This window comes from Protopterus annectens, chromosome 9.part0, assembly GCF_019279795.1.
Source record: "Protopterus annectens isolate FY-2018-M chromosome 9.part0, PAN1.0, whole genome shotgun sequence".
NCBI classification, from domain to species: domain Eukaryota; kingdom Metazoa; phylum Chordata; order Ceratodontiformes; family Protopteridae; genus Protopterus; species Protopterus annectens.
In genome coordinates this window covers 1,829,872,013-1,829,894,338 of record NC_056743.1, presented here as the reverse complement: position 1 = coordinate 1,829,894,338, position 22,326 = coordinate 1,829,872,013, and positions in this window count along the sequence as shown.

Below are 22,326 nucleotides of genomic sequence, written 5' to 3'. Positions count from 1 at the left end.
GGGAGGGATATAAAATGTGCTTTTTATTTCTGACAATCTTATGGATGAGGCTAAAAGATGAGGACATACTAATGATTTAAAGACTGTAGCAGCCAGGCAACAATAATATGTTAAATATTGCTAATAGTTATCTTCACTTCTGGAATTAGATGTTGGTGGACTACAAGTGATATTAAGTAGAGGATGATGTATCAGGAAATCATGTAGTCCTACCTATATTGTATAAGTACTTGAGAAAGTAGAAGTTGGTAGTACTCTGTATTATCTGGACAAGAGCAGTATATTTATTTACTTAGACTTTGTATGTAGTTACAAATAATGGGTGACCTCCTTTATTTTCAGTAGGTTTATCATGAGTTAAGCACTAAACACATGTCCAGAACTAGGCAGCTGGACAGTGTGTATGGAACAGGCCATCAGTCTTGTACGCAGGATTGGGAAATGTACATAAACCACATTTACACTTTGTTGATAACTGTGGTCAGAGTTATGACAATGGGGCAAATACGGCTGGCGTGGTCAGAGTTATGACAATGGGGCTAATATGGCTGAAAGGTATCATGGTGTTCAGGCACACATTCTTCAATGCAATCCACATGCCAGATTTGTCCCACATGCACTCATTCTTTAAATTTAGTCAGGCATCATGCTGCACGTGTATCTGGAGAGATGATAACATTTTTTGAATCAATACAGAGGCTGTTCACTTTTTTGCTGGCTCCACAGATAGAGGAGAAATGCTGCCCAAAGCCCTAAAATTAACACTGAAAGGTCACAGTGAGACAATATGGACTTCAAAGTTCAGAGCAGTGCATTTACTTTTTCTTCAGCTACCTGACGTGGTGGAAACCTTGCAGGAAATAGCAGATAATGATACCACTGCTATTAATACCACAGATGCAGCCCAGACCCTAATAAAACAAATTGAATTTGCATTTATACGCCGTCTAATAATATGAGACAAAATACTTGGCCTACTTGATCATGTGAGCCAGCATCTTCAAAGTTTTGTGCTACTGGTTGCTACTGGCTTAAATTATATCGGGGGCTTGCTGATGTAATGCAGCACATGCGTGATGTGATGATGGTACAGATGAAACTATAAAAAAATGCTAAAAACTATGTAGCACACGTCAGTAGGATCAGCATTCCAGGAAAAGAGAACGAGGAATAAAAAAGACAAATCTGAGTGTGCTAATGGCGAAGAACATTTGCTTTCATGTGAGCAAAACTTTCAAATGCAACACAACACAGTGCTAGATGCTTTCATTTCACAGCTAAATAAGAAATATGAATCACTATCAGAAACAGCATCTGATTTCAATTTCCTGTTAGGATCCTCTTTTTCAGCTATGGTTATAGCTGACTGGAAGAAATTTGCTGTTGATATGGCATTGAACCACCCAAAGGATGTCAATGACGCAGAATTTCTATAAGATGTCGGAAGTATCAAATTTCATGGCCCTGCTTTGTTATAGACTTTAACAAAGCCACACCATTCTCTTTGTTTACATTTATTCATAGGTTGGGTTTAGAAGAATCTTATCCAAACACTAAAGCTGTGTTCAAACTATTTTTGACTTTGCCTACCACAGTTGCATCCTGGGAATGTAGCTTCAGTAAGATTAAGTTAATAAAGACATACTTGGGATCCTATAGGAAGCAACAATGATTATCAAACCTGGCTCTACTCCCATAAACAGTTTGGCCAGTAGAGTCAGTTTTGAAGATGTTACTTCTGAGCTTGCTTCTGGCAATACAAAAAAAGTGGATGATATTGATGTGTGAACATCCTCAGGGATGGCAGAGATAACAACATGAAGTCCACTGACATGTTTGACAGTTTAAAATCAATTCAGAAAAGTGTACAATGTTCAAAACCCATTTAAAGTGTATATTAAAGACACAAGAAATACTTTATTAAGCCACAGAGAAGACACACTAAACATGGCACAGAATATAAACCTTTTGGTTGACACAGATACAGGGTACAAATACATCCAACAGAAGTCAAAATTCACTGGTAGAATTATCTTGCAGAAGCCAAGAAGCATGATTGGAAACTGTAACTTCAGCTAGCTGGAATCATACTGGGGAAGTAAATGAAGTTCCCATGAAGCACACCACTAACAAAGTCACCATATGACTCGTCAGCATTCTGTGGGACCCTGAACCAAGCTTGCAGAAAGTTCTGTGCCGATTCCTTTCCATGCATATGGACAGTGATCATATGCTGTGAATCCTGCACAAGCTGCAATTGCTGTGACAGTCTTTTCATTGGTGTCAGTGGTAACTGATTTTTTTTTTGGGTGGGGGGAGTTCTTAACATCTTGATCTGCATTAATCTGTGCTGCATTGCAAAGGCTACTATTTCATTTATTGTAATGCTCTCTCTTTCTCCCTTGCATTCTGTAGTAAATGACCATTATACTAATTAGCTTTGCAATATAGACACACTGTACAGTACATGCACAAAAGTCTATTGCTCTGACAAGTCTCCTCTTACACCCATGAAAATGTGATGTCTCAGGGTTTTACTTCTGTGCTGTAATGGAATACAAAATCCCATAGTAACACCTGTTTACTTGACAGCTGTCTCCTGCAGCCTGTTACCTGTGATGCAGGCTATGGAGTTAAAAATATATCTTTATAATTTCTTTGCAGTAAATTGCTGTGGAGAAGCAGTCCAATGAAAATACGTACACAACAAGTATGTTTCTACTGCTCGGCCCATGTGCCCATCTCAGTGAGTAGGTAAAGAGCATTGTATGTAGCGCTTCAGTAGCTGTGCCATCTCTGATTACAGTAAGAAGCTGCTGACTTACTCTTTAGTTGGATGTTAACACTTCTCCTATGATTAAGAATGCAAAATTTCTATTTGCATCATAATACAAAACAGTTATATTAATTCTTATGAAGGGCTATATGTCTTTTTTTTAATGTTTCTTTCCTTGTATTCTGCAACATCTCAGTGTAGTGGAGAAGCGCCACTCCTGAAAAAGCATTGTTACTGACAGTACACATGCATACAATGTCTGCTTCTCTGATCATTTTCCATAATGGTGAATAGTAGGTCAATTTTCCACTTAGTATTTTTACTGTTATCTCTCTGTAACAAAAAGGCTAGAAAAATCTCAAGTAAAGACCTAGAGAAGCTGTTAAGTTAGTGATTCTGTTTTACAACAATCTAAATTATTATTATTATTATTATTATTATTATTATTATTATTGTTGTTGTTATTTATTTATTTTATTTTTTTTTGCTGTCATGACTGTCTGCCTGTCCTGATTCTCCCTCTATGTTTGTTCCTGCAGTTAAAGTGAGAAATGTAGGGTCAGAGAACCAGTCCTATGCTATGAGAATAGATAAAAGTATGCTTTGACTAGCACTGCTGTGAGCAGGTCCTGCATACTTCAAGAGTACATATCAATACACAGCACTAATGGTATGAATAAGCATAACCTCTTCAGTTCTGTATCTGTTTAATAGTTCTGCTTCTGTACTTGTAAATCATTTGCATGACTTCTACTCCTATTTTGCAGTACATCTCCATCGAGCAGAAATCCTCTGAGCTTTGCTACATGCACAGAAGGCATCTTTTAGACTAGTGTGACCTCAGCATGTGCAATAGACTGAATAGGCACGTAAGAGAATTTCACAGTTACCGATTCACTGATAGTGCACGTGCAGAATCTTAAATTTCAGTCTGCATAATGACCTAAATCCATTTGAGTTGGGCAAAATGTACATTTTTCAGTCTACAAAAGTTGCTGCTTTTTCTGCTATTCTAATGCTTGATTTTCATTTGCGGTAAATGAACATGGTGTAGACAAAGCAAAATCCAGGCTGTCAGCTTTGATTTGCAATTTACAATATGCACCCCCCCCTTTTTTTTTGACGATCAAGAAGGTGAGTAGTACATTTTTCCACATCCATGTTCAGAGTGTAATATCAAAGTACATAGGCCTCTGGTCACTTGACCTTTCTAAACTCTGATTTGTCAAGTGAATTGTGAAATTAAAACTTAATATTTATATTTATCAAAATGTTATACACATTCAGTCAGATTTTGTCAAATTATTATGCATGTGCAAAGTTTATTTTGAAATTTGTAATTGATAGTTTTTTTTTCTCTTTAGTAATGCTCCAGTCTTGCTGTTCTGCAATAACTATCAATAAAACTTCCTGTTTGGAAATGCTTTTGAGCCTCTTAGTCTCTTATGTTTTTGTGAAAAGTTGTTGTCGGAAGGCATTTTCTTCCCAATCCTGTTGAAAAAAATTTTTTTTTTGCTCTGCAGGTGGGATAGGGTGAATGAAGGCCTCACCCTGTGTTCCAAACAGTACCTGAGACAATGTTTTCATCATTCAGAAGTGGACAAAATGATATTTGTTATCATCTCTAATAAAATAGTGATTTTAGACTGGGCACATCCAGTGTCAAATAAATGACAATAGATAGACAAAGAAATAAGAGAAAATATACCTTGAATAACAACAGGCAAGTTAACACATTGTAAGTTTTTTTTTTATTACTATCTGAATGCTGAGAGCAAATCTATTCAGACCAACACATAGAACACACTCTATCAAGGGGAACAATACTTAGACCACAACGTATCAAATGGAACAGAACTTAGAATACAACATATCTAATAAGACAGCACTTAGAATACACTGTATCCAATGGAATAGCACATAGAGTACATATTATCTAATATTATGGCACTTAGAATACATTGTATCCAATGGACAGCACTTAGAATGCACTGTAATACACTGTATCCAATGGAACAGCACTTAGAATACACTGTATCCAATGGAACAGCACTTAGAATACACTGTATCTAATGGAATAGCACACAGAGTACACTTTATCTAATGTTACAGCACTTAGAATATACTGTATCCAATGCAACAGTACTTAGAAACACTGTATCCAGTGGAATAGCAGTTAGAATACATTGTAATACACTGTATCCAATGGAACGGCACTTTAATCAGAGTTTTTTAAAGTACCACAAAATGCACATCTTCATGTACAAGGTACAGTATCTTTTTAGGATTCAGCATCTACATTAACATGGCGCTGCATGGTGCTCTAGCACAAATATGTGCAGCACTATGTAGGAATGGCTCCCTAGCCATTCTGAATGCCTATGAGGCATTCTGGAGGAGAGGCATATGCTTATTAGTCATGCTCTCTCTTCCCTGGCACTGCTTCCATAAAGGCATCTACATGCCGAGAGATTCAAAACATCGCTGAGCCATGTAGATCAGCATGGCCATCTGAACCATGCTGCGGTACTGAACACAGCTAAAAGTCCATGTTCCACTACTGATCAAGACTATGGTATGGGAATTGGGGATGGGGGACTCACTAGACACTGGGGATTACTCCTAATAACAAGCACCTTACAGTAAAGGTATTGGGAGGATGCACTAGACACCAGCAATTACACCTAACAGTAAGTGCCTTAATTGCACTGACATCAGGAAGGGCATCAGGGGATGAGGAGATGCACTAGACACCAAAGATTATTCTTAATACTAGGTACCTTAATGGCACTGATGACATTATGGGGATCGGAGGCAGGGCCATGCACTAGACACAAAGGAATATTCTCAATAGAAAGTGCCTTAATGGCACCAATAACAGTATGGAGATCAAAGGATAAGGGGATTCAGTAGCATAACAACACCTACATTATGACAGTGATCAAGGGTGGGGGGATACACTAGCCTCCAGGACATACTAAATGGCTACCATAGTGAAAGTTTGAATTTTACAGGACTGAGGTGAACAACAGAAAGGCAGTCAGATCAGTTATGAGGACTGTAGTGTTTGTGTGTTTGTATGTGTTTGGGGGCCATGCTGTGTATACTTGCATGAATGGGAGAGTGTCTGGGGAAAAATACCATGGCCTACACAAGTGCAGTTTTGTACTGTGACATTCAGATGAGCAATGATCTGAAATATCTACACACTGTGGCAGAAAATGTGATTAAGAGGCATTGAAATCAGCCTATAATGAGGTCTTACCTCCTCGCAGCTAACACGTCTCAGAACTGCAAATTGGCACTTCATGGGAACAGAACCTTTTTAGCATGAGAGACTCTTTAATGAATACCCAGGTTGGAATGTATTGTATGTAATGGACAAAACTTATGATCAGTAATTAACTCTTGGTATCGAGAGAGGGAGCCATTACTAAGACTTGGATGACTGTTTTCAATTAGTTAAACAGGCACTGAAGTAGCTGGGCAGGAAATGAGTAGCATGAGAAGGGCAAGTCTACTCAGGTTTTCCTGGGGGCTGAGGTGGGAATAGCGCAGATATCCTAAGATATGCATTTCAGCAATGTTTCTCTAATGATAATCAAAGACCTGCCAAGATATACCAGGCTTTCAAGGGAGTTGGGCTATTCAGTGGTTTTGTCACTTACATAAATGAGTGTATCATGTCCAAACCCATTCTATGGCTACACTTTGGGTTTATCTGAAGAGTCATTTGCATGTGTGTAGGAATTAACCAAAAAAAAAACATTACTGGATACTTGAAAGACAGTAGTACTTCGGTTTTCTGTCCCCTTTGAGGAACAAATAGTCATGATTATGGTGAGAGGCCAAATAGGGCAGCTGCAGTGCTGCAGCGGTTAGCATTGCCACCTCACAGCAAGAGGTTCTCTGGTTCAATCCTTGGCTGGGGTGCCTTTTGTGCGGAGTCTGCATGTCCTCTCTGTGGTCACGTGGGTTTCCTCTGGGTGCTCCAGTTTTCTCCCACATCCCAAAGACATGCTGTAGGTGGATTGGACACAATAAATTGGCCCTAGATGTGAGTGTGTGTGTGTGTGTGTGTGTGTGTGTGTGTGTGTGTGTGTGTGCGTGCGTGTGCGTGTGTGTACGTGTGTGTGTGTGTGCATGTGTGTGCCTTTTGTGGAAGGTTGGGTGCCAGGCTGGCAACTCGACACCATAAAAACTCCACTGCCAATCATGAGTGGACAGGTGATCCGCTGTGGCAACCACTAACCAGGGAAAAGCCAAAAGAAGATGGTGACAGGCCAAATGGTCTGCAGGTGATTGAGGAAAAGAAAAAAGGCTGCTTTTGCTTAACACCTGCTAGCAGAATCAATTTACTGGTGTATTCTTTGTTGTGGTTATTTCAGAATTCTACAGCATGTCGTCTGGGGAAGATCTTTATGCCTCTCAGTTCCTAGCACTACAGTAGCAGTCAGAGTTGCATTTCTTATGGAGCACTCTTTCCCCATCACAACAAAATCTCTAGTATGCCTAGTATGAGACCTAACAATCAGAATAGAAAGTGGCTGACAGTGCAGTTTAACAGTTAAAGCAGTGAGACACAAATTAGTTAATCCTACAGAGTTTGATTCTTACACCCATTTTTAGCATGCTGTTGACTGAATGTTGTTTTTATCAGGACAGTTTTGCTGACCAAGCTAGTGCACTGACTCAAAAAAATCCATTTCGCTGATAACCCAGAGACCAAAGAAGTTAGGTCACCACTTCAGGCTTACATTGTAAATAATCAAAAAAAAAGTGTTACTTATGTAAAAAAAAATCTGTCTTGTAAACAAAGAGAAGATGTCACTATCTGAATAAATGTAGTGCTTGCAGCAGAAAAATAATTACAGAAGCCAAAGTGATTTGAAACAACATAGGAATCTCCATTTCATCTTACTGCTTACAGCTGTAAAAGAAAAATAAAAGAAGAAAGGGGTCAGCTATAGAAAAAATGATGCAAATATAAGCTGGCACATGTCTAAAAGATTATGTTTTTCAAAGCACTCTAGGGCTTCTAGGGGCATTTTCAAGAACATATGTACTTTAATATATCAATAAAGGCTTGCAGTCCTTTGTTATGAAGTCATGACATTAAATGCATACAATGCAAATACACCAAATGCTTCGGTGCCGATCACGGCCATTTTTCTCTTTGATTTTCAGCAGTATCTAAACTAGAAAAAACAAGTGCATTGATTGGGAATTCAGCCCTAATTTATATTGTTGACCTTAGATTTGTATAACCACACAGATGGCTACAACCAGCAATTGTTAAAGTCAATAGTAATTTTATAAAACAGAAAAGCATGGATTGTTTTGAAGCAGCAAAAGGTACAAGAGGGTCATTCAATAGCAAAGATGTGAACAAGAGGTTTACTCAATACTTTACATTGTGTGTGCCTGTACTTTGCCCATCCCCCCATTATAATATAAGCACTGACTGCAAAACTAGAATACAAAGCTTCCAAAGTCACCAGAGCAATGCACTGAATTAAATGCTTAAATTAATTTTTATAACTGTAATATATGAAAATAGCTGAGAAAAAAATAGTAACCATTGTTGTTGAAGTGCTGCTTATTTTCTTAGAAACCAATCTTTTCAGGTTTTTAAATAAATCCAAACCTGAAAAATCTGATAACTCAACAAATGGAGATAGCTGGCTTGAACAAGGTGGCACTGATATGGACAGGATGTCAACATGCTGATAAAATTGACTATAATTTAAGGGGCAGTTGGCAGCATTGGCATGCATAGGGTGGCAGCAGCCTACACTGGGTGACAATAGTATGTACAGGATGACAGTTGGACTGCAGATAATAATAAAGGGCTGCATTGAGTGATAGTGACCTAGCATTGAGTGACAGTAACCTACCACTGAGTGACAGTGGCCTGCACAATGTATCAGTGGCCTGTAGAAGTGGCAGTGGCTAGCACTAGGTGTTAACAACCTGCACAAGATGACTATGGCCAACATTAGCTGGAAACGACCAGCACAAGATGACAGTATAACCTGCACAGGATGTCAGTGACCTGCACTGGTTAGTAGTGGACTGCATAGGATGATGGCCACTAGCCCAGGATGACAGTGGCCTACACAGGATGCAGTGAGTTAATTGTGGACTGCACAGTATGGCAGTAACCTGCAGAAGATGGTTGTGGCCATACTGGGTTACAGTAACCTGCTCAGGATAGTAGTGGTTTGATGCTGATGTCAGTGGCTGACACAAGGTGGAAGTGACCAGTCCAGGTTATGAGATGTCTGCAAAGATGATAGTAATCTTTAGTGGTGATAGTAACTTGAACAAGATGGCAGTTGCTGTCACTGAGCAACAAGCAGAAGTGACCAACAAAAAATTATATCATACAGGTATAAAATAGGTATGGGGAGCAGTAAATAACATTACTGTTACTCAGCTCAGCTACAGAACTGCCCACTCTCCCTGCATCCTATCCCCACTAGCTACATCAAAAATCATCTTCTCAAGCTTAAACCATGTTCCCCATCTCTTTTTCTGAAAGCTGCTGCCAACTCCATAGCATACCCAGTCTCTATACTCATTAACTACTCAACCACTAAATCCACTGTCCCAACTCTCTGGAAGAAATTCCATGCATACCAATCCACACGGGAGGAAACTCACCTGAACTATCTATTGCCCAATTGATATACTCTCTCCCTTCCCCAAAATTCTTGAGCACTGTGTGCATAAGCAACTCATATCTTATCTTACTCAAGAAAACCTTATCATCCCTACACAACAAGGCTTCCACCCCCCCCCCCACCACAGCACCACTACTGCTCTTATTTCCTTTACAAACACCATCTCCCTAGCCAGAAACAATAACAAACTGGTCGCCTGTATCTTCTTAGATCTCCCAAAAGCCTTTGACACTGTCTCCCACCCCATCCTCCTCTCTAAACTTTCTCAGCCTCTCTCCTTCTACTATCTCTTGGTTTTCCAGCTACCTCACTAACAGACAGCAAACTGTCAAATGGATCTCTGCTCTTTCTCCCTTCCTCCCTATAAAAACAGGACTACCACAAGGCTCATTCCTAGGCCCTTTTCTTTTTAACATCTTTACTAACCAACTCCACACTTCCTGTCCTCAGTCTTCCCTTATACAGTACGTGGATGACTCCACTGTCATCACCATTGCAGACAACTCCTCTGACCTCCTCACCCTAACTCAAACCTCCTTCAACCTCACCGAAACTTAGCTTACTAACAATCAACTCTTTCTAAACCTTAAGAAAAAAAAAATCCTCCTATTCCTACCTAAATCTCTCCACCACCTTAAATCCTCCTTCACCATCTCTTCTCTTAACAACACTACTATCTCATCAGAACCCCACACTAAACTCCTATCAGTAACTATTGATGGCCAACTTAAATTTGACCTCCATGTATACCACAGTATAAAGAAAATGCACCAAAAACTTGGTCTACTATATTGGAACAAAAAATTCCTTACCCCCAAATGCAGAATCTAACTTACCCAGGCTTATCTTCTCCCCAACCTCATCTACTGTTCTCAAATCCTTACTAACTTACAGTCCTCTGTACAATTCAAACTTGAAACCACATACAGCAAAGTGTCCAGATTTGCAGCCAACTTACCACCAAAATCATACCACTTTCTAGTGCTCTGTAAACTCAACTGGCTAGAGTTATCTAACCGACTCTTACATACTCAACTTCTCATTATCCACAGCATCATAAACAAGCCCTCCTTCTGCCATAGCCTTTCCTCTCTTGTATCCCTCTATAACCAATCTCACTCCCTCATAAGCTCTGACCAACTCCTTCTACAGATTCATAAACCTAAAAAATCTTTAGGACAAATCGTCTACAGTTACCATCCAGTTCTATCATGGAACAAGCTTCCCATGGTCCTCAGAAATACTACCCACATGCTAGTCTTTAAGACAAATTGCAGGAATTACCTTAACAGTACCTGGAGGTGTCACTGCAATCATTCCACCTGAAAATTTCCCTCTTTTCTACATTCTGCTTCTTCCCCTCACCTTCCTTCCAACCTCTTCTTCTCCCACTATTTTGCTATCTTTTCTACCTTCCCACATTTAACTATGCCATTCAACTAATGCTCTCCACACCCCTCTATATTCTTTCCCCCTATTATTCTGATACTACCACCTTTCTTCCTTCCACCCCCACCATCTTGTTTCACTCTCTCTGTAACTTACCAAACCTACTACCTTTCCAGACCTATGTCCACGTGTCCACGTTTCTTCTGCATTCTTAGTAACCACAAGCCACACGAACACGTAGCAGAAAAGCACTTATACCAACACGAAAATGCAAGTCCACTGTTTGGCACAATAAAGGTTGTCCTCCAATACCACAGTACTATAGAAAGGCGAACTCCTACAAAGTAGAACCAAAGCTCTTTATTTCCACATAAAACACACAGATTGAGCGCGCTTTCGTCTCGTATCGCGAGACTTCATCAGAATCTAAAAATACAAGCATATCACATTCTTTAAATATGCTCCCAAAGAATTCATTGATTCAATTAATAAAATTCAAATCAATTATGTTGTTAATCCAATCCAAATCAATTTATGTATATAAATATATATATATCTCACATTAAAAAAAACATTGTTAAAATGCCATTGTTGAAGTTCATATAGCCCTGTCAGCATAATAAAATCATATTATGTATATTATGTATATATACACAAAACTCTAATAAATATCTGAATAAATAAATAAGTAAATACCAGATAGTAATAATTATGAAGGCTAAAACTAGATGTGGTGAATATGTAATACCCTTGAACAGTGTAAAGAAATATATAAAACACATATTATTGAAACAATAATAATAAATACTAATTAATAAAATTAATTAGTAATAAATAAGTAATGCAAAATTGTTGAGTTTACAGTAAACAAATATGACAAAGTTATCCAAAATATTAAATATTAATACATATTAATAAAGTTTAATAAATATTAAAAATCATGTAGTATAGTATGTATAATGTTAATACGTATGTATTCTTTTTAAAATTCTTTTTAGGATTCAATGATAGTAGTTTCAAGGCAGGTTTTATCGAGATATGGTCATTCATTCCTGGGTATACACAAGAGTCCAACCTCATTTGCCATATCATTTCGCGATACTCCAGGAATGTCTCCCAATCTCCTTTCCTTTCTTTATGTTTCACTACTTCAAGGACCCAAAATTTTAAGTTCATATTCTGACAAATGGATGTATGTCTATAAATTGCATTGTTCTCATTTCTTCTATTTATGTCTCTAATATGTTCATATATGCGATTCCTTAGATGTCTTTCAGTCTTTCCAACATAATAACCCCAGCATGACTCACAATAAGCTAAGTACACTACTCCCTTAGTGTAGCAGCTGGCATATTCATAGCTCTTAATAGAAAAATTTATGCTAGGGATTTTGACCTCCTTAACACAGGCAATATAGGAACATTGTGCACACCTACCACATTTGTGTGTTCCTACTCTAGTTAATGCTCCTTCTTTTACCTGTCTCTTTTTACTCTCTAAAATATTTTTCAGGTTCATATTTCTCCTAAAAGTATATCTAAGTTGTTGTTAGAATATATTTATTCTTGTTGGCATTGTCTTGAACATATTCCAAATTCCGTTAATACTTTTTTTGACCCACCCAATGTCAGAATAATAAGTTAAAATTAACCGTGGTATATCCTTTTCTACACCAGTCACTTTTGTTGTTATTACATTACTTATTTCAGTAATAGTCTCATTGTTGATTGTCCCTGTCTGTAATAATCTGTCAACTAATAATGGTCCATATTTAGTATTACGATTCTTTATTATTTCTTTCTTAACTTTTTCAATAAGCATATTCGGATAACCTCTTTCATTAAACATTACGTGTATAAAATCCAATTCCCTTATAAAGTCACTAAATTCAGTTGTCATTCTCGACACCCTTATCATTTGTCCTTTAATAATATTTATTTTCAAATGGTAAGGATGATCACTTTTATATTGTAAATATGAGTTTGAATAACATTCTTTTCTATAAATTGTTGATTTATATTGCTTCTTCATATAATCCTTTTTTATTTTAACATCCAGGTAATGTATTTCTTCTTTATTCATCATGTAGGTAAAACTAAGAAACTCGGTGGAGGTGTTAATATATTCCATAAAATGTTCCACAACTTCACATGGGCCATTCCAAATAATAATAATGTCATCCAAGAAACAAAAATATTTTTTAATATATTGCTGATACATAGATTGAAAAATATAAGTTTTCTCCCAAAATAACATTATGATGTTTGCATAAATGGGGGCACATGCCGAACCCATGGCCACTCCGTCAAGTTGATGGTAAATGTCCCCCTGAAAATATATAAAATTATATTTCAACACTAGTTCCATATTTTCCAAAACTAATTTAAACTCATCTGGGTTTAACATCTTAAATTCACTGACCATATTTTCAAACCATTCCATTCCTTCTTTGTGCGGAATTACAGAAAATAAATCTTTAACATCAAATGTTACACTGTTCAAGGATATTACATATTCACCACATCTAGTTTTAGCCTTCATAATTATTACTATCTGGTATTTACTTATTTATTTATTCAGATATTTATTAGAGTTTTGTGTATATATACATAATATACATAATATGATTTTATTATGCCGACAGGGCTATATGAACTTCAACAGTGGTATTTTAACAATGTTTTTTTAATGTGAGATATATATATTTATATACATAAATTGATTTGGATTGGATTAACAACATAATTGATTTGAATTTTATTAATTGAATCATTGAATTCTTTGGGAGCATATTTAAAGAATGTGATATGCTTGTATTTTTAGATTCTGATGAAGTCTCGCGACACTGGCAAGGCAGCGCTCAATCTGTGTGTTTTATGTGGAAATAAAGAGCTTTGGTTCTACTTTGTAAGAGTTCGCCTTTCTATAGTACTGTGGTATTGGAGGACAACCTTTATTGTGCCAAACAGTGGACTTGCATTTTCTTCTGCATTCTTGCCACTCTGTTCTTTCCCACCTCCTCTGTACTCTCCACCTATTTGAAATGCCTCATTTCCTGAATTTCCCTGACTTGTACAGCAATGGTCATCTACTTAATCCTAATCTTATGTAAACTTTTTGTGTTTATTATATGTTTGCTTGCATATGTTTACTAAAAACGTCCAAAAACTAATAGGCACAAGACAAGATGAGCGTAAACTGCAAAATCCAACAAGGTTTAATAGCTGAGTAAAACAAGCTTACTTATGTTTGTTTGCATAACCTGTACTGAGAATTTACTACTTGTTTGTTTTAGGTTCATAGATTAGTACTAGGCTAACTGCCTATGTGGGCCATTTTAAGCCTAGCCAATTACCCCATGTGAGAATTGAACCCTGCACCTTGTGTCTGTAAGGTGAACACCTTAACCATTATGCCAACCCCTCCCCCTCTCTTCACTAACATAACCTGAATTGAGAAGCTATTACTTGTATGTTATCTTCTTTTTAAATGCATAACCTACATGGAGAATGTATTGTTTGCTTAACAAGTACTGTGGAATGTTTTAATCCCTTACTTTAGAATGTGGAGCTTTACTCCCCGGGCCTCCACTGAAAAAGGGCACAAGCTCAGACGGACGATCCCGGTCAACAAATATCAAATAAATAAATAAATAAAATGAATTAGGACAATCAAGCTTCGTAAGTAGGTCTGATGCTTGTCAAAAGTGAACTTATGAACCTGTGAACATTCTCATATTATCTCAATGGGCAAAGAATTCATTACTTACATATTCTGAAAAAAGAGCTCATCTGTGCATCATTTAGGAGAACCAAATAGAAGAGGTGTTATTTAACTTGAGTTGAGACTCAAATGCTTTGGTTCATATAATATTATGAGGAAAATTATTCCAGTCTGGACAGCTTTTTAGACAGGCACTGTTTCCATAGCCACAGCAGTAAAGGAAGGTGTCATCAACACTTTGCATGATTTCACTGAAGCTACAATATCTCCTTAGGTTGGTACAGAGTTTGAGATGGTGCTAGCATATTTAACCCTTTGGAGTTTTCCATTTAAGAAACCTGGAGCCATAAAATCTCAATTAAATTGATGTTGTGCATGTAAATATTGAACCTCAGGACAAAACAATCCACTAGATCAAATTAGTTTCAAAGGTCAACAAATACTCCACTGCTGGCCTGTCAAATGTCCATTTTGTATGAAGATCAGTAGGATGACAGGACGATCTGATTAGTATAGTCTTTACTCTAAAGTGAATGCATGTTGGCGGTATCTGACCGTATGCATTATTTAGTTATTTGTTCACTTTGTTATCTGGGTTGGTGGGGAGGTACATAGACCATGTTTGGACATATCCTGGGCCAAATAGGCAGTTATCAGTTTGTTCAAGCATTGAATTACAAATATCATATACTAAATGACACACGACTATGCACTCAAACGTAATATTTCCAGACAGAAGTACATCAGTAAACAATAACTGACAATATCTGACAGTGGAAATTACTACATTGATAATACACCCATAAAAGTAAACCTAGTGGTCTGGGATTGCTTGTTGACAGCAACATGACCTTTGACCACCATGTGTCTAATGTAGTGAGAAAATAAGCATGGCATCCAGGTCCAAGGAGGTCACTGTTCTGCTGTACTTGTCTCTTATCGGACCAATCATCAAGTTTAAAGCACACTTTGTCATGTACATGTCCAGGTACTTGCAATAGCTTGAGAGACCACAGAGGTTTCTCACAAAAACAATAACGGGAAGAAGAAACAAGTCCTATGTGGACCACATGAAAGCCCTATCTCTCTACCTGGTCTCTTACAGACTGCTGCATGGCAATCTATGCCTAGCCTACAAGGCATCCCATGATCCCACACAGACAGATTTATTGCACATCCACAAAACAAACAGCATCAGAAATACCAGTTCTAAGGACCTAACTTGCTGTGAGGGAAAGGTTAGTTTGCTTTTTCTTTCTTGTATTGTTTATTATTTATTTATTTATGCATTTTATTTGCATCTGTTTATTGGGATGGTCCACTGGGCCATACTGGGCCCATATTCAGTGGATGCCCAGGCAGAAAAACTACACAGTGAAATGAACAATACAGAATATAAAGAATACACAATACATAATATACAATATAGTACAATAGATCAGCATGATAAGTACAACAAAACAGAAGGGTCATAGTTGATAATTTAAAATCAGAGTACAGTATTAGAGTACAATATCAAGGATAAAGTGGATTACACAATTAGAATATAACAAGTTAGGATATAACAAGTTTGGATAATTAAGTTACTTATGTGAGTAGCTTAGTCTGAGTAATTAACACTTATGAAGTTATAAGCATGAATTTAGGTGATCAAATATAGCAGGCAGTACTAGCACTGTAACAAAGTAAGTGTTTTGAGCTAGAAATAGATATATCAAAGTAGTAATAAATGAAGGTATGGTAGTTTGGAGGGGGGAGTCAGGTTTTGGGAAGTGCAGTTTTGGCACATGCACACTGCCACATAGAGGAAAGGTGTTGTCTCAGGGACTTTTTAAAGATAGCTGGATTTCTGGTAGTCCTAATTGATGGTGGCAGGGTATTTCTTAGTTTTGCAATAGTAAAGGAGTAGGGCAGATGACCAGCTGAAAGGTTTGCTTTTTCGATGGTCAGGAGCAGTTGTTTTTTGGATCAGAGAGGTCTATTTGGGTGGTACTGAGTAAGTAGAGAAGAAAGGGCAGGACAAGTCAATTTGATGGCCTGTATATAAATTTGTGTGCAATGGTTAATTGTAAAGATAGTGTGGACGTTCTAGCCAATTTAGTAGGCGTAATGAGAAACAGTGGTGAGATGAATACTTCACTTTGGTTTCAAATTTAACAACTTAATTGTAGCACATATCAAGTTTGGATTTCAGAGAGGACTGGATGTTGGTCAGAAGAGGGGCACCATTTAGGAGAGATGGCAGCAGAAAGGAAGAGGCCAGGGACAGTTTGCAGAGTAGTTGAAGAAGTATTTGTGTCTACAGAGGATGACCAGTTTTGATGTCTTTTTTTAATATCCTGTTTCCACTAGAAAACTACTAATTTATTCTTATTTCTATTGCATTCCATATCACCTCAGCATGAGCTAAGTATGCTTGAAATGACAACTGTACCTTATCTGTATCTATGTAATCTGTTTAGACCCTTTTTTAATTATCATTATTATTCTTTGAATTTGTGACAATTATTACAGTCATATAGTGTGCCTGTATATGGTTGTAACTGCTTAGAGCTATTTTACTAGTCTGAACTTATAATTTTTTTTTTTATCTATATATGGCTGTAACTGCTTAGAGCTATTTTACTACTTTGAACTTATTATTTTTTACTGTATAATATTAACTGTGCTGGAGCTTTTCTCCCCGGGCCTCTACTGAAAATGGATCTAATTCCAGTTAGACTAGCCCGGTCAACAAATGTAAAATAAAATAAAATAAATAAAATAAAAATAAATATTGTTGTGAAGATGTAGGTCAACTGTTATCTTTTCATCTATGATAGCTCCTAGTAGGTTTGTATTTGGAACAGCCTCAATGATAATATTATTTTGAGAATGAATAGTGAATTAATTCTTGTTTAGGGCAGTGTTTTTTTAGGGGTAAATAGTTCAAGTTTAGTTTTTTTGGGATTTAGGATGAGATGATTATTGGTCATCCAAGTTTTAGTAGAAGTGAGAGCATTTTGGGTGAGATGCTGTAGTTCCAATGTGGACTTGGCAGTGCAGGTGATGGTTGAGTCATCTGCATATTGAATGACAGTACCTTGACAAAGAGTGATTTGGAAGTTGTTGATGAAAATGCTGAACAGAAGGGGCCCATGTATGGATCATAGGAGGACACCTGTGGTTGTGTTAAGGAATGGAGAGAAAGAATGTTTCCATTTGGTAGATTATTGCCTATTTGTGAGGTAGCTTGAGAACCAGTTTAGCGGTGGTAGAGAGATGCCTAAGTTAGAGAGTTTAGTAAGAAGAAAGGGGTGAGAGACTGTATCCAAGGCCTTGGGTCAAGAAAGAGCAAAGAAACAATTTTTCCAGCATCTCAGGCCTGGTTAACTGTATCCATGAAGGATATTAGATCTGTAGTAGTACTGTGACCAGGTGTAAACCATGCTGAGTAGGAGAAAGGATTTAGTTATGAAGCAGATAATTAAGCAGTTGAGTATGAATGCATTTTTCTAAGATCTTAGAGATGGGTGCGAGGATAGCAATAGATCAAAAGTTGGAAATGTCAGTATTATTGCCACCTTTATGGAGAGGGAGAATATATGCCTTTTTCCAGATTGAAAGTTCATGGGATTCCTGAATAGATCTGTTAAGAAGTATGCTGATGGGGTAGGCAATAGAGGTGGCTGATATTTGTAGGAATTCTGGAGGTAGGTTGTCAGGTGTGTTGGTTTTGAGTTTAAGAAGCAGTTTTTTCATAGCAACTGTAGGTATAGGTGAGAGAGAAAAGCTGGGTAAAAGAAGACAACTTTATTGCCTTTTCTATTTCATATATTGTGATTTGTTTTTACACTGTATTTTACTTGTATTCTACTTTTAATTGCATATTACAACTAGTCAAGAGACTGCAGCTGTGTCTCTTGTGAGTCAAACAGAAGTTAGAACAGGTCAATTAAGGTTAATTATCTGTGAACTGAAGGTGGAGATAGGAACTACACCTTCTATAGAAGGGGAAAAATAAAACATTTTAAAGCCTTACTGGCAACGTTCACCCAGACTCTGCCACAACTTGCTGTGAGGGAAAGGCTAGTTTGCTTTAGTTTTCATGTATTTTGTATTACTTTATTGCCTTTTTATGTTTTATATATTGAGATTTGTTTTCTTTACATTGTGTTTTACTTGTATTCTGCTTTTAATTGCATATTAATACTAGGAAAGAGACCACAGCTGTGTCTCTTGTGAGTCAGATAGAAGTTCTTTTCCTACCCTCCCATCCTGTTGCTGTTGTCTTCTTAAACTCAACTGTCTTTCTGGATACCTGTCCCTTATGTTAAATTGACCACATATCTCCTTCCCCTCTCTTCTTTCATTGGCTGTTGGGAGTAAGCTCAAAATTATCATTTTGTGAAATTACTCCCCTTCAACTATTTAAATTTATTGGCCATCCCACTGTATTCCATCGAAACAGAATACAAAGTGCCCACCTGTTTCAATCTATTTTGCTCTTTTAAAATTAGTGGCTCTACATGTAGACAGCTAAAGCTTAAGTTACCCATTCTTTCATGTCTAACTGCTTAGAGCAAACTCTAGTGCTCAGGATATTAACCCATTTTTTCCATCTTAGGTTCATAGGTTCATAAGTTTATACTAGGCTATCTGCCCTAGGGCATTTATAAGCCTAGCCAGAGTGTGTTTGGCTTTCGCCACCCATTTTAAATTAATTTTGCTATGCCCTTTTTCGAGGTTAGTATACTATGCCTCTGTCTAACAGTGACACAAAAGTGATACCCAGAGTAAATCTACGATCTCCCATCCACTCATCAAGATTCCTCTTGAAGAGAGTCAATGAGGGACTCTGCCTAACCTGGACTGGGATTTTATTCCAGAGTGAAGGGAGCCTCTGGGTTATGAATCTGTCCCTCCAGCATGTCCTATTTATTTCAGTGCTGAGGTTCAACTCTCTCGAGCGCATAGCTTGATGGGATTTGGATTTTCTGAGGTGCAGCATGTCCATTAATTCCGGATTGGACATGGCTTTATACATCAGGCAAAGATCGCCTCTGAGCAGGCGGTATGCCACTGAGTAGAGCTGGAGTTTCTTTAACCGGGCAGCATATGGCATCTGTTTGAGACCTTTGATCCTCTTGGTGAGGTACTTTTGGGGTCTTTCCAGTTGCTGCAGGTGTCTGGTAAGGTACATCCCAAAAGGGACATTGTACTCAATTATGGGCCTGATGAGGGATGAGTAAAGAGGCATGATGACCTCCCCTGATCTAGATGTGAATCCCTTCATGATTAGGTGGGCTATATAAAATGTTTTTCTAACCACTTTGGCCACATGGTTGTCAAATGAGAGATTGCTATCAACTTGGGTCCCCAGGTCGCTAATTACTTCTTCTGTACTTAATGGATTACCACCTATGTGGTAATTTGTGGACACTTTGTTTTTGCCAAAGGGGATGACTATACACTTTTTGGCATTTAGCTTGAGGCCATGGCTCTGGCACCAGTTGTCTGTTTCTATGAGGCCCTTTTGGAGGATGCTTGTGTTGGCTGGAGAGTCGATTATGGCGCCCAGTTTGCAGTCATCTGCCAACTTGGTCAGCCACAGTCTTTACGTGTTGGCCTGTACCTCTGAGAAATATATACCGAACAAGAGAGGTCCCAGGACTGAGCCTTGTGGGATGCCACTTGTAGCTGGTTTGGAGTCTGACATGGCTGCAACAATTCTAACCATGTGGGTTCTGTCCTTCAGCCAGTTTGCAACCCATCTAGTGACATAGGGGTTTATATTTAAGCTGGTGAGCTTATCTATAATGCCCGAGTGGGGTATTGTATCGAAGGCTTTTGCGAGGTCCAGGTAGGCTGTGTGGACCACCTTCCCCTCATCAATGGCCTTGGTGACTGTTTCAAAGAAATCAACCAGGTTTAAGAGGCAGGATCTGCCCTTAACAAAGCCGAACTGGGTAGGATCCAGTGTCTGTAGGTCCCCAATATCTTTATTTATGAGGTCCATGATGATCCTTTCCATAGCTTTGCAGACCAAGCTAGTCAGGCTTATGGGGTGATAGTTTCCAGGATCCATTGAGGCACCACCTTTGTGGAGAGGGACCACTGTTGCTGTAAGCCACTCTTTTGGTACATGTCCTGTAGTAAGGCTGAGATTGAACAGTAGTTTTATGTTTGGGTTTAACTCTTCTTGGAGTTCATGTAGGACGCAGCCCAGGACACTGTCTGGTCCCATTGATGCTGTGTTTTTTGCTTTGGAGAGGGCGGCTCTTACCTGAGCATCTGAGATGTCAGGGGGGCAGCACTCTGCTGGGATAGATATTTGCCCTTTTGGTGGGGAGGGGGGAGAAGTTTGTGCTGAACCTGTCAGCTAGGATGTTGGCAATGTCTGTGGGTTCAGTGTATTTTTTGTCATTTTGGACTAATTCTGACTATATCTGGGAATTCCCACCCAGGTTCCTAACATAACCAAAGCAAGCCTTGTGATTATCCTTAGTATCCTGTGCAATTTTTCTCTCGAAGCTGGCCTTAGACGATTTTATGAGTGCCCGTAGTTTTTTTGCTAATACTGATCAGAGATGCCTTCCCTTTTTGGGATTTTGCTCTATCATGTAGTAGCTTCCTCCTTCTATTGTATAGTTTATTTATGGCTGGGGTCCACCAGACAGGACGTCTGCCTTTGGAGGATTGGGTCTTGGTTTTATTTGGGATTGCATGATCCATGCTATCCTGAAGGTGTTCATAGAATGCATTTATAAAGGATTCTGCGGTCTGGGCCATATTTTCCACAGGCTCAGGGGCTTTGAAGGATTCCACCTCGGTTTTGAGGAGTGTGAAATTTGCTTTAAAGAAGTTTTTCACTGTGGTTTTCTGGGCAGGGGGTGGGGGTCGGGATGTGAATATCCAGTGAGATTAGTTTGTGGTCTGATCTTACCAGTGAGAGATACACTTCTGGTCTGGAGCATAGAGTCCCCATGTTGGTGATGATCAGGTCCAGTATGTTTTCCCCTCTTGATGGAGTGGTAACAAGTTGTTCCATAGCATTTGAGTTTATAAATTCTAGGAACCTTTGGGCTAGCGTGTTGGAGCTAGAGTAATGCTCCCAGTCTATGTTTGAGTAGTTGAAATCACCTGATATAATGGTGTTTGGAGAGACCTTCATATTTTCCAGTGTTCTCAGGAAGGCCGAGTGGGGTTCCTGGGTTTGGGAGGGTGGTCTGTAGCAGGCTATAAACTGGAAGGCAGTTTTCCCCACTGTTAGTTGCACATGGATAGTCTCTGATGCTTCGTGCTGTACCACCAACCTGGAGGTGTGGGTATCTTTGACGAATATTGATACTCCCCCCTCCTTTTGTGGTTCGGTCCAAGTTTTAGGGCCAAAAAGCATGGTATGAGGTATAACCTGGTAGTGGTGGGGTGCTCTCGGGAGCCTTGAACCAGGTTTCTGTTACTGCACTGATATCGATGTTCTCCATGCTAAGGAGAGTTTCGAGTGCGTGCATCTTGAGGTTTAGACTTCTGGCGTTGAGTAGCATTACTCTTCTCCCTTGTGATACCTATTGCATATTGATATTGATATCTATTGCACAACCACCAATTATTGCAGCCCACATTCTGCCTCTCCGTAGTAATCTTGGGATTAATATTTCTGTTTACTCCTGGTGAGAGAAGGAGCACAGGGACATTATTTCCCTGAGACTGCTGATCACTGGAAAGCCTAATAACTGCTTCATAGGTGCCAGCTTGGAATTTGTTCTTATA